The sequence below is a fragment of the Lacerta agilis genome, chromosome 3 (assembly GCF_009819535.1).
Source record: "Lacerta agilis isolate rLacAgi1 chromosome 3, rLacAgi1.pri, whole genome shotgun sequence".
Lineage (NCBI taxonomy): Eukaryota > Metazoa > Chordata > Lepidosauria > Squamata > Lacertidae > Lacerta > Lacerta agilis.
Window position 1 is genome coordinate 65,171,326 of NC_046314.1, and position 8,827 is coordinate 65,180,152.

Consider the following 8,827-nt stretch of genomic DNA (forward strand, 5'->3'; position numbering starts at 1 on the left):
TGCGTTGGCCGGGAATCGAACCCGGGTCAACTGCTTGGAAGGCAGCTATGCTAACCACTATACCACCAATGTGGTTTAGTCTTGTGTGGCTTATTTTTTGCTTTGTTAAAAAAACAAATTGGCAGGGCCCTGAACCAGATTGGAACTGTGTAGGGTGTGTGTGTTTGCTAGGGTTTTTTTTTGTTTGTTTATTGTTTTGCCCCTACCATGATCTTCACTGGAATACGCTCGTGCTTGCTGTTTGCAATGAGAACCAACTAGTCTGGTTTTTCTCATTGAAATTTATTTCTACCAACATTTCTTTATAAACATTAGCCCACAGCTCAGTTGCCACATGGTGGCAGTGCATGACTACACAGACAATGGAGAAACGTCAACATTATCTGGCCAGACGTCACCCAAGGGGCCTCATGCGGTCCACTTCTGTCTAGGTTGCTCTTGTATAAGTAAAGGCAACAAAACTGAACATGGGAAAGTCCTTGATGGTATTCCTCCTTTGGAACTTGAGCATCAAAAATAAGAAATGAAAGATACTATTTGCCCATCAAGTTTTGAGAAAGGCAGCAATCTAAATGGAGTAATTCTCCAGTTCTTGAATCATCCCATATGTAAATGGTACTATTTTGTACAACTATGTCAATATTTGAAATATGTTAGTCCTGTATGATGATGACAGGGCAGGCCTGGGTTTAAATTCGTGCCCAGCCATGAAGCCCATGGGACAACCTTGAGCCAGCAGTTGCTGGGAGAATAGGTTAGGAGGAGGGAAGCCTGTTGTGCCAAGCACACCCAGCCCCCCCAATGAGGACACAGGATTGGAAGTTTAGTTATTTATTGGCAAAACACTCAATTACATCAACTCCTAAGGTGTAAGAATTGCATGCACCACTCCTGCTAAATAGCTAGCTAGCCATCTCCTTCTAAAGACCTGTGCTCTGACCTAGATAGTTGGAGCAACAGTGCAACCATGCCTCCAACAGCACGTTTAAACCCCTTCTTCTGACATGGTGCATGCAAGCAGCTGATGACTTCTTCACAGCATCTCTAGCTCCTCCTGCCACTTTAAGTCTCTCCTCATCCTGGGAGATCATGGGACAAGAGATGGAGGAGAGTCTTATGGCCCGACTATTTCTGAGACTGTCTCTTCCACCTCTGTGCCTTCCTCCACCTCCTCTTCTCCTGCCTATACTTCTGTCTCTGTTTGCTCAGCCTTTGCCTCCTGTCTCACAGGTGGCACAGAACCCCACAAATCACTGGTCCCTTCCCCTGGATCACCCTCCTGCCCTCTGCCTCCTCTGCCTGCCCTTCAGACTCCTACCTGTCCCTGGCACCTGCACATCACCATTGGAGTGATGCTCTATTTCATTCCTGCTGGTTTTCCAGGTCCCTCACTCCAACAATTGGTTAGCATGGGAATCACAAATGGCTGTTGTGGGCATGACTTGTCACAAAATGGCTGTTATAGGGGTGTGACATAATGAAGCACCTGGAATGTCATGTAGCTGCTCGACAGAGATTGGGATGTCCTGTAACAATATAATTGATTTGCTCTGTTTTCAGCATTGTGAAGTACAATTAATTTTTTTCATTGCATTACTAAAAATTCATATAGTTTTTGATTTACAGTTTGCAATTATAATTTGCAATTAGATGAAATGATTAGAGTATCTTTCATTTCCCCCATATTTCCTTAAGGGACAAAATACAATTGCCTTCTGCTTCAAATGAATCAGGATAAAAGCCTCTCTGTATCTTTAATGTCCTTTCAGTTAAGGTCAGTGGGCAACATCTGCAGACAATATGTGAGGTACCATTCACTTTTGTGATGCTAGATATTTTGTGTAGCCCTCTTTCGGTGTTCCGTTGGAACTCATGAAGGGGCAGGCAGGAATACATGGGGTGAGCTCCATCTATCCCCACAACGATATACTCCCTGGACAATAGGTGAGCAGCATTATTGTGAAAGGGACTCCCTTATGTGTTGGGTTTCGAACACTGAAACAGGAACCTTGAGTGGTAGGTTACAGACAGTCAATAGTCTTTCTCAGAAATCTACAGGTCTTCTGGCAGGCCCATTGCAATCCATAGTTTCCACGCTATTGCTTAATTTTTGTCCCACTGTTGCCTCTGGCAAGTTTGCAGGTTTCAAGGTACTAGGAAGACAACACTGGGATAAGAAGACACCAATGCACAAAAGCTACTCCTAGACTCCTACAGCTTTGTCGAACAGACCTGTCCCAGCTCCTTGACTTACTAAGATACTCCCCTGCATTGCCACCAAAGCCACCCTTGAGAATTGAAGAGAACCTCTGAGAAGCATTAAATGTTGTGCTCTCTCTCGCTCTCTCTTTCTCTTTCTCTGTGTGTAAGAGGGAAATCAGTTGAAATCAGAGACACCCCCTGGCACAAGTATAATTCTGTTCCACTTGAACCAGGCCACTATTGTATCCAAGACATTGTCTATTTCTAGCACAAATCTCACAAATTGTACTCTTAGGCTGCAATCCTAAATGCACTTACTCAATACAGTGGGACTTACTTCTGATTAGACATGCATAGAATTGTGTTGCTGGTTCGTTACCACATTTTAGAAAATTAATTTCCAGAGGTTTCTGAAAGGCTATTTGTCAGAACATTCAGAGTGGGACAGATTGTATATATCCTACCGCTGGCTAGAATCACATATATAGCCCATTGTCAAATAGAAATGAAACAGTCATGGGGTTCAGGTATGTTAATGCTGCTGACATTTATGCTTGTTTTCATTCATTTTTGTGATCTTTGCTCATGACTACTTAGATGCAATACTGATTCTTTTTGTAACAAATAGATTAATTATACTAATCTTCCTTTTGCATAATGAGCTCCCATTAGAAATGAATGTCATTAAAAGCAATTTGCAGTTTCTTACATTTATAGGGGGAGTCGGTGCTTCTAAGCAGCCATCAATCCCTCCCTCCCTCTGACAACCTACCTATGTCATATCAGGATTTTAAAAGCCTTTCAAATGCCATTTTTAGTATGTTTCTGAAACCTCCAAAGTAACGTTGCACATTTAGGAGGGATAGGGAGAATACAATCTCATTAGCGGCTTGCTATGATGCAATGCTCTTTAACCTTGGGTCTTCAAATGTTGTTGTTGGACTACAACTTCCATCATTCCCAGCCACCCTAGCCAATGGTCAAGTATGATGGGAGTTGTAGTCCACCAGCTTTTTCAGGCTCAAGGTGGAAGAACACTGTTGTGGAGCATGGCCTCAATCCAGACAGTTAGTTGCCTTGAAATAAATGGGTGAAATTGGTCACAGTTCCAGCTACCTATATTAAATATGTAACCCAGCGCCCAAGCAGAAGGGAAAATAGGGATTCTGTGCATTCTGTTGCACAGTCTTCATGTCACTCATGTAAGCCTATGCTACCATGAGCTCATGTTGCCTCTAGAGGTCTCTACAGTCTGTGTTCTGAGTTGTTTGAATAAGGCCTCTCTACTACTGTCCCGGGACGCGGGTGGCGCTGTGGTCTAAACCACAGAGCCTAGGGCTTGCCGATCAGAAGTTCGGCGGTTCGAATCCCCATGACAGAGTGAGTTCCTGTTGCTTGGTCCCTGCTCTTGCCAACCTAGCAGTTCGAAAGCACAACAGAGTGCAAGTAGATAAATAGGTACCGCTCCAGCGGGAAGGTAAAGGGTGTTTCTATGCTCTGCTCTGGTTCAGCAGAAGTGGCTTAGTCATGCTGGCCACATGACCCGGAAGCTGTACGCTGGATCCTTCTGCCAATAAAGCGAGATGAGCGCTGCAACCCCAGAGCCATCTGTGGCTGGACCTAACGGTCAGGGGTACCTTTACCTTTTTACTACTGCCCCAGTAGATGACAACATGGGGGCAATTGCCTGCAATACTAGGCTTTTGATGACACAGAGTGATTCCTCAACCTATGTGGGAGGTTTTGTTCAAGTACAGCTTCATTGCACCATGAAATCTGCAGTTCTGATGTCCAGGACTTTACATGCAGCCCACCACAAGAACGATGCATATTAGTATTACTGAGCAGGAACAGCAAGGGACCCTTTGATTCAGATCCCCCCATTGTGCTTGACACTCAGCCTGAACTGTATGCTATTGTCAGAACCCTACATGCTAATGTGAGCCAATGAAGTGGGTGTGGCGATCACACAGGGTCCCCGGTCGTTTTACGGACTATGGATCCCTGTGCCACCATGGCACTTCGCTGCCACCAACCAGGATCCCCTCCCTGGTAATCACTGTCACAGTCAGGGTCTGATTTTAAACAAAATAATAAGTGTTTATTTAAAGCATCAACAAACTTAAGATATTGGTTACAGTAGTGTATATTTATTCTTATTCTTATCGCAACCCTGTCCTAATCCTACGCTCACCACTCTACCTCACCACCAACCCTCACAATCACCAACCAACTGCTTCAGACAACTGCCCTTAACCAACCCTCTCACACCAACTGACTAACCCCAACTGCCTTTGTTCAGCTGCCCCTAGCTCCTCCTCCCTCTGTTTATTGGTCCGCCTAGGGTCAGCCACTTAACCCTTTACTTACTCCTGCACATTCATACATTCTCTAGGAAGGGCAAACGCCACAGTGGGTTAATCACTGGCAAAGTCCCTAAGTGCCTAACAGCTGTATGGGGATGGAGTCATTCAATAAGGGGGCTTGTATATGATACAAGTAAGAGAATCCCCTAAAAGTGTATGTGCGGCACATACATTGTGTGTATATGTGTATTGCTAACAACAACGGTGCCACAAACAACAATTTGAAACAGCATGAAGAATATAATCAATTTTTGGTTTGGAACTGTGGCCATAACTTTTATAAAAGAAAAGTATCACACACAGTGCTGAGATATTAGTCTATGGTATGAAACTAAATGAATAACAAATTTTTTTTAAAATTGTTATAGTTCCTTGCCTGCAATTTGGTCACTACTTAATTTAATTTTTATTTTGTATTATTTAATCAAAACCAAAGCAAGCAACTCATTTGGGTTGTAAATCACACGACACCTGCCCTTTATCTCATGCACTCTTGATCACTTTTGGCAGGTGTGATTCAATAATTCAATCACTGGCCAGACAAAATTGCCACTTAATCAATAGGGAAGGTCAGAACTCTAAAAGTGATACAGAAAAACATCTAATAAAAATCTAAGACAATTAGGTCTACATAATGTTTTGCTATCTTTTAGACACAGTTATTGACTTCACAGCTGTTATTGGTTGTAACAAAGTGGCTTCAAACTTAGTATCCTATTTGCATAGCTGTTAAGATGGCAGGATATTCAATCCTGTTTATCGATTGCTTCAGGTTATCTGATATTCTGGCCTTTACATCCATGGGTGCACAAGTGTCTCATATGAAGAAGTTTTGAATAATAATCGACAAGTTCTGGACACATTTATGTATCTGAATTTTTCAGTGAAACGTTCCAACTTCCCATCGCAGATTTTACATTTAGATGTGATCACTGTACCGTGATCACTATGTGAGAGGCTGTCATGTTAAAATCTTCCAATTCCTGTAGCTCTGCTTGGTACCATTTGTTGGCTACAGTGGTACCTCGGGTTCAGAACTTAATTCGTTCTGGAGGTCCGTTCTTAAACTGAAACTGTTCTTAACCTGAAGCACCACTTTAGCTAATGGGACCTCCTGCTGCCGCTGTGCCACCAGAGCATGATTTCTGTTCTTATCCTGAAGCAAAGTTCTTAACCTGAAGCATTATTTCTGGGTTAGCGGAGTCTGTAACTTGAAGCGTCTGTAACCTGAGGTACCACTGTATATGCAAAGTACTGGATGCAGATAAACTTATTATAATGATTTTTAATTTGCTCAATAAATCTAAGGGTTTTTTGGGGGTGCAGGCATGAATATCCTAAATCTCTGTTGATTTGGAGTAATTTACTGATGATAATGTTGAAAGTGATGATTTTATATAGAATTAAATTAGATTTATATAGATTTAACAGAATTAAAGTGAATGGGAAATGAGTCAAATATATCAGCATTCAGGACTGAACAAATGCCTTTCTGTGATCTCACCATTCCATCAGACCCCTTGCACTGCAGTCCACTGCATAAAAAGGGCTCCTAAACCCTTGGGGCACCTTTTCAGGGGAGTCTTGGGGATGCCAGGCAGAGGAAGGTCATCTTTGCCTGCCTCCCTACATTGATAGGTTTGTCCTGAAGACAATATGGTGCACAGGGTAGCATTCTTGGCATCAAAACCAAACTGTGCATTATATGTAAATTTGAAGACTGTTAGCTGCTTCTTTTAGCTTTGTGAACTAATCTCCACACTTCTTTATGGAACAGCACCCACATCAGGCTTTAACGCATGCAATTGAAGCGCTGTAACATATAGCCTGGTACTTAGTCACTGAATTCTGACCTAGAAAAGGCTATGTGCCATGTGCTGCTTTATAACCGCATCCAGGGTCAGGCTGAAAATACTAATATATTTTCTCTTCTAGATGTGAATGCACCAGTGCATTCAAGTGGTTATCACCATTCTGCTTTTCTTAGATGAGAATTGATTTTGCTAAGTGGAATTGCATGAATACACCATGTAGTTCAGAGCTTGCAAATAAACACACACTTCTGTTTCACTGCATGCACAGCACCTCTGGCTGTGTACGCATAACACTACGCCTAGAAGTGTGTTGTTGCAGATGATCTTTATAGATGGTAGGTCGTGTTGGGTTCTTTTCTTCTCCCCTCTTGGGAAAGGTGGGCAGGCTACTTGATAGTTGTTGGGAAACCAGGTTCACCAAGTGGCATTCATGTCCTGTCACTGCAAGGATTTCTGTTTGTGCAACGGGGCGTATTTCCCTCTCCTTCCCCCCATGCATGTCCTGTGTCCTCCCCCAAACATATTCCAGAAGGTTGGGGAAACCCCTAGAACAGATTTAGGAAATGGACAGAAAGGGGGTGTTCCCTTGTGCAAGCAGAAATCCTTGTGTGGGTGGAACGTTCCTGTAGAGCTACTAGGGAGTCTCCTTCTTAACACTCCAAGGAAGCATTAACTGGCCATTTTGGGTTTCATGAAGTGAGCCATGTGATGAGCTAGATGCTGGGAACATTGCAGGTTTCTAGCATGAGAGTGGACCTGGAGATTCTAGATAGGAAAACTTGCCAGGTTAGCAGACTTTGGGAGTCAACTAACCCACCCAAATAAATAAGGCCTAGTTCTTGTCAAGAACAAACAATGCAGTAAATATGTTTCTAGGCTGCAAATTGAGGGTGGGGTGGGGTTCATATGATTGAATATCTCTTCATATAAAAAATAAAATTTCCTGCATGCAGAAAGATGGCCAGTCACAGAATAAACTAAGGTATAAACCCCCTCCCTTTCTCAACAGCTAGTTTTCTATGTACAGGGATTTTAGGGATTTATTTTTTAGTGGGTATTTCAGAGGGTTGGACCAGATGACCATTGGGGGTCCCTTCCAACTCTACAATTCTACGAATCATTGGCTCATGTGACACTTACAGGCAGTCTGTAGTAGCACAGTTGAGAAACCAGTTTCTGAGCACTAGACGTAAGAAACGAATAACTCTGAAGGGCAGCTTTAGAAACAAAATAAATAAATCAGTATACAGCCCTCTAAATATGGTTTTTTTTTCAGAACACATTACAATATTTTCTTGTCAATACAATATTCAATCAAGATACCAAACATCATCTCTAAACAGTGTCGCTGTTCAGCATTATTGAGCTTACTTAAAGTGTGAGCAGTTTCAATTTAAACACACGCTGCTATTTAATTATGCCTCTATAGAAGTTTTCTCTAACTCCAATTAATCAAAAAGACAGTATGAAAAAAAGTAATAGGGGACTAAAAATGTGTTGCAGGCACAGTAAATACATTTTTTCAATTGCTTCTGTTGCAGACTTTAAAACAGGGAGGTCCTGTAAACCAAATTCCCAGCCTCTCAAAAATAACAAGGCAGCAAACTTAGGATCACACAGCATTTGACATCCAGTGGTATTTGACATCCAGTGAATCACTATTTACATATTATCCCAAAACATTTACCTGAGAAAAGGTCATGGTGTTAAATTTGGAGACATTTACAGCAATTGCCAAATGTTTACTATCTACATGAATGTCATGCTTCTTAGTCAAAAGAAGCCAACGCACTAAATGTCAATTATTTCAACATGTTTGATGGCAGCACAGATTGCCAAGCAACATAAAAGGAGGTTTGATAAATATTATATACACTGGTAACCATTAATCTAGCCTAGCAGAGGTTTGAGTTTCACATATAAAGGATTTATAGCAAGAAACAGAATGTGATGCTTCGGTTATTGTGTCCTGGGAGAAAAGCATTATCACTAACTCGTGGAACTTAGAACTTGTTTCTTCTAGTACACTTAGAAGAAAGCTTCAGTAACAATGAAATTATTACAGGAACTGGAACCACTACTGTAGTGTAGAACTGTGCTGCCCCTGCTATCATTAGGATCATGGATGTAATTTCATTTGCAGACAATTTCTCTATATACATAAAAAATATAAGGCAGTCATTTTGCAGCCCCCATGGAAGGATATGTAGAGCTGCATCACAATCCTGGCTTTGCATGGAGGGGATGGTGGGTTCATAGTTGGGAAGAAGGCGAAAAGGCTGCTTAGTAGCTGTGACAGGAGGAGGAAGGAGATGCAGGAGGTTTCCATAGGGGTGGTTTGTGTACAAGGAAGTTGCACAGAAGGAGTGGGGAAGAGACCTGGGCCTGGGGGTGAAGGTGAAAACAAAGTGAGAGTGAAAAACAGAAAACAGAAGTGGTTTTAGA

The 8,827-nt window shown here is 42.1% G+C and overlaps 1 non-coding gene across 1 annotated transcript; it reads right to left on the reverse strand.

Moving 5' to 3' along the window:
- Window positions 1-72, reverse strand: TRNAG-UCC. Its single transcript has one exon. It is a non-coding gene; the product is annotated as a tRNA-Gly (tRNA).
- Window positions 73-8,827: the final 8,755 nt, after the last annotated feature.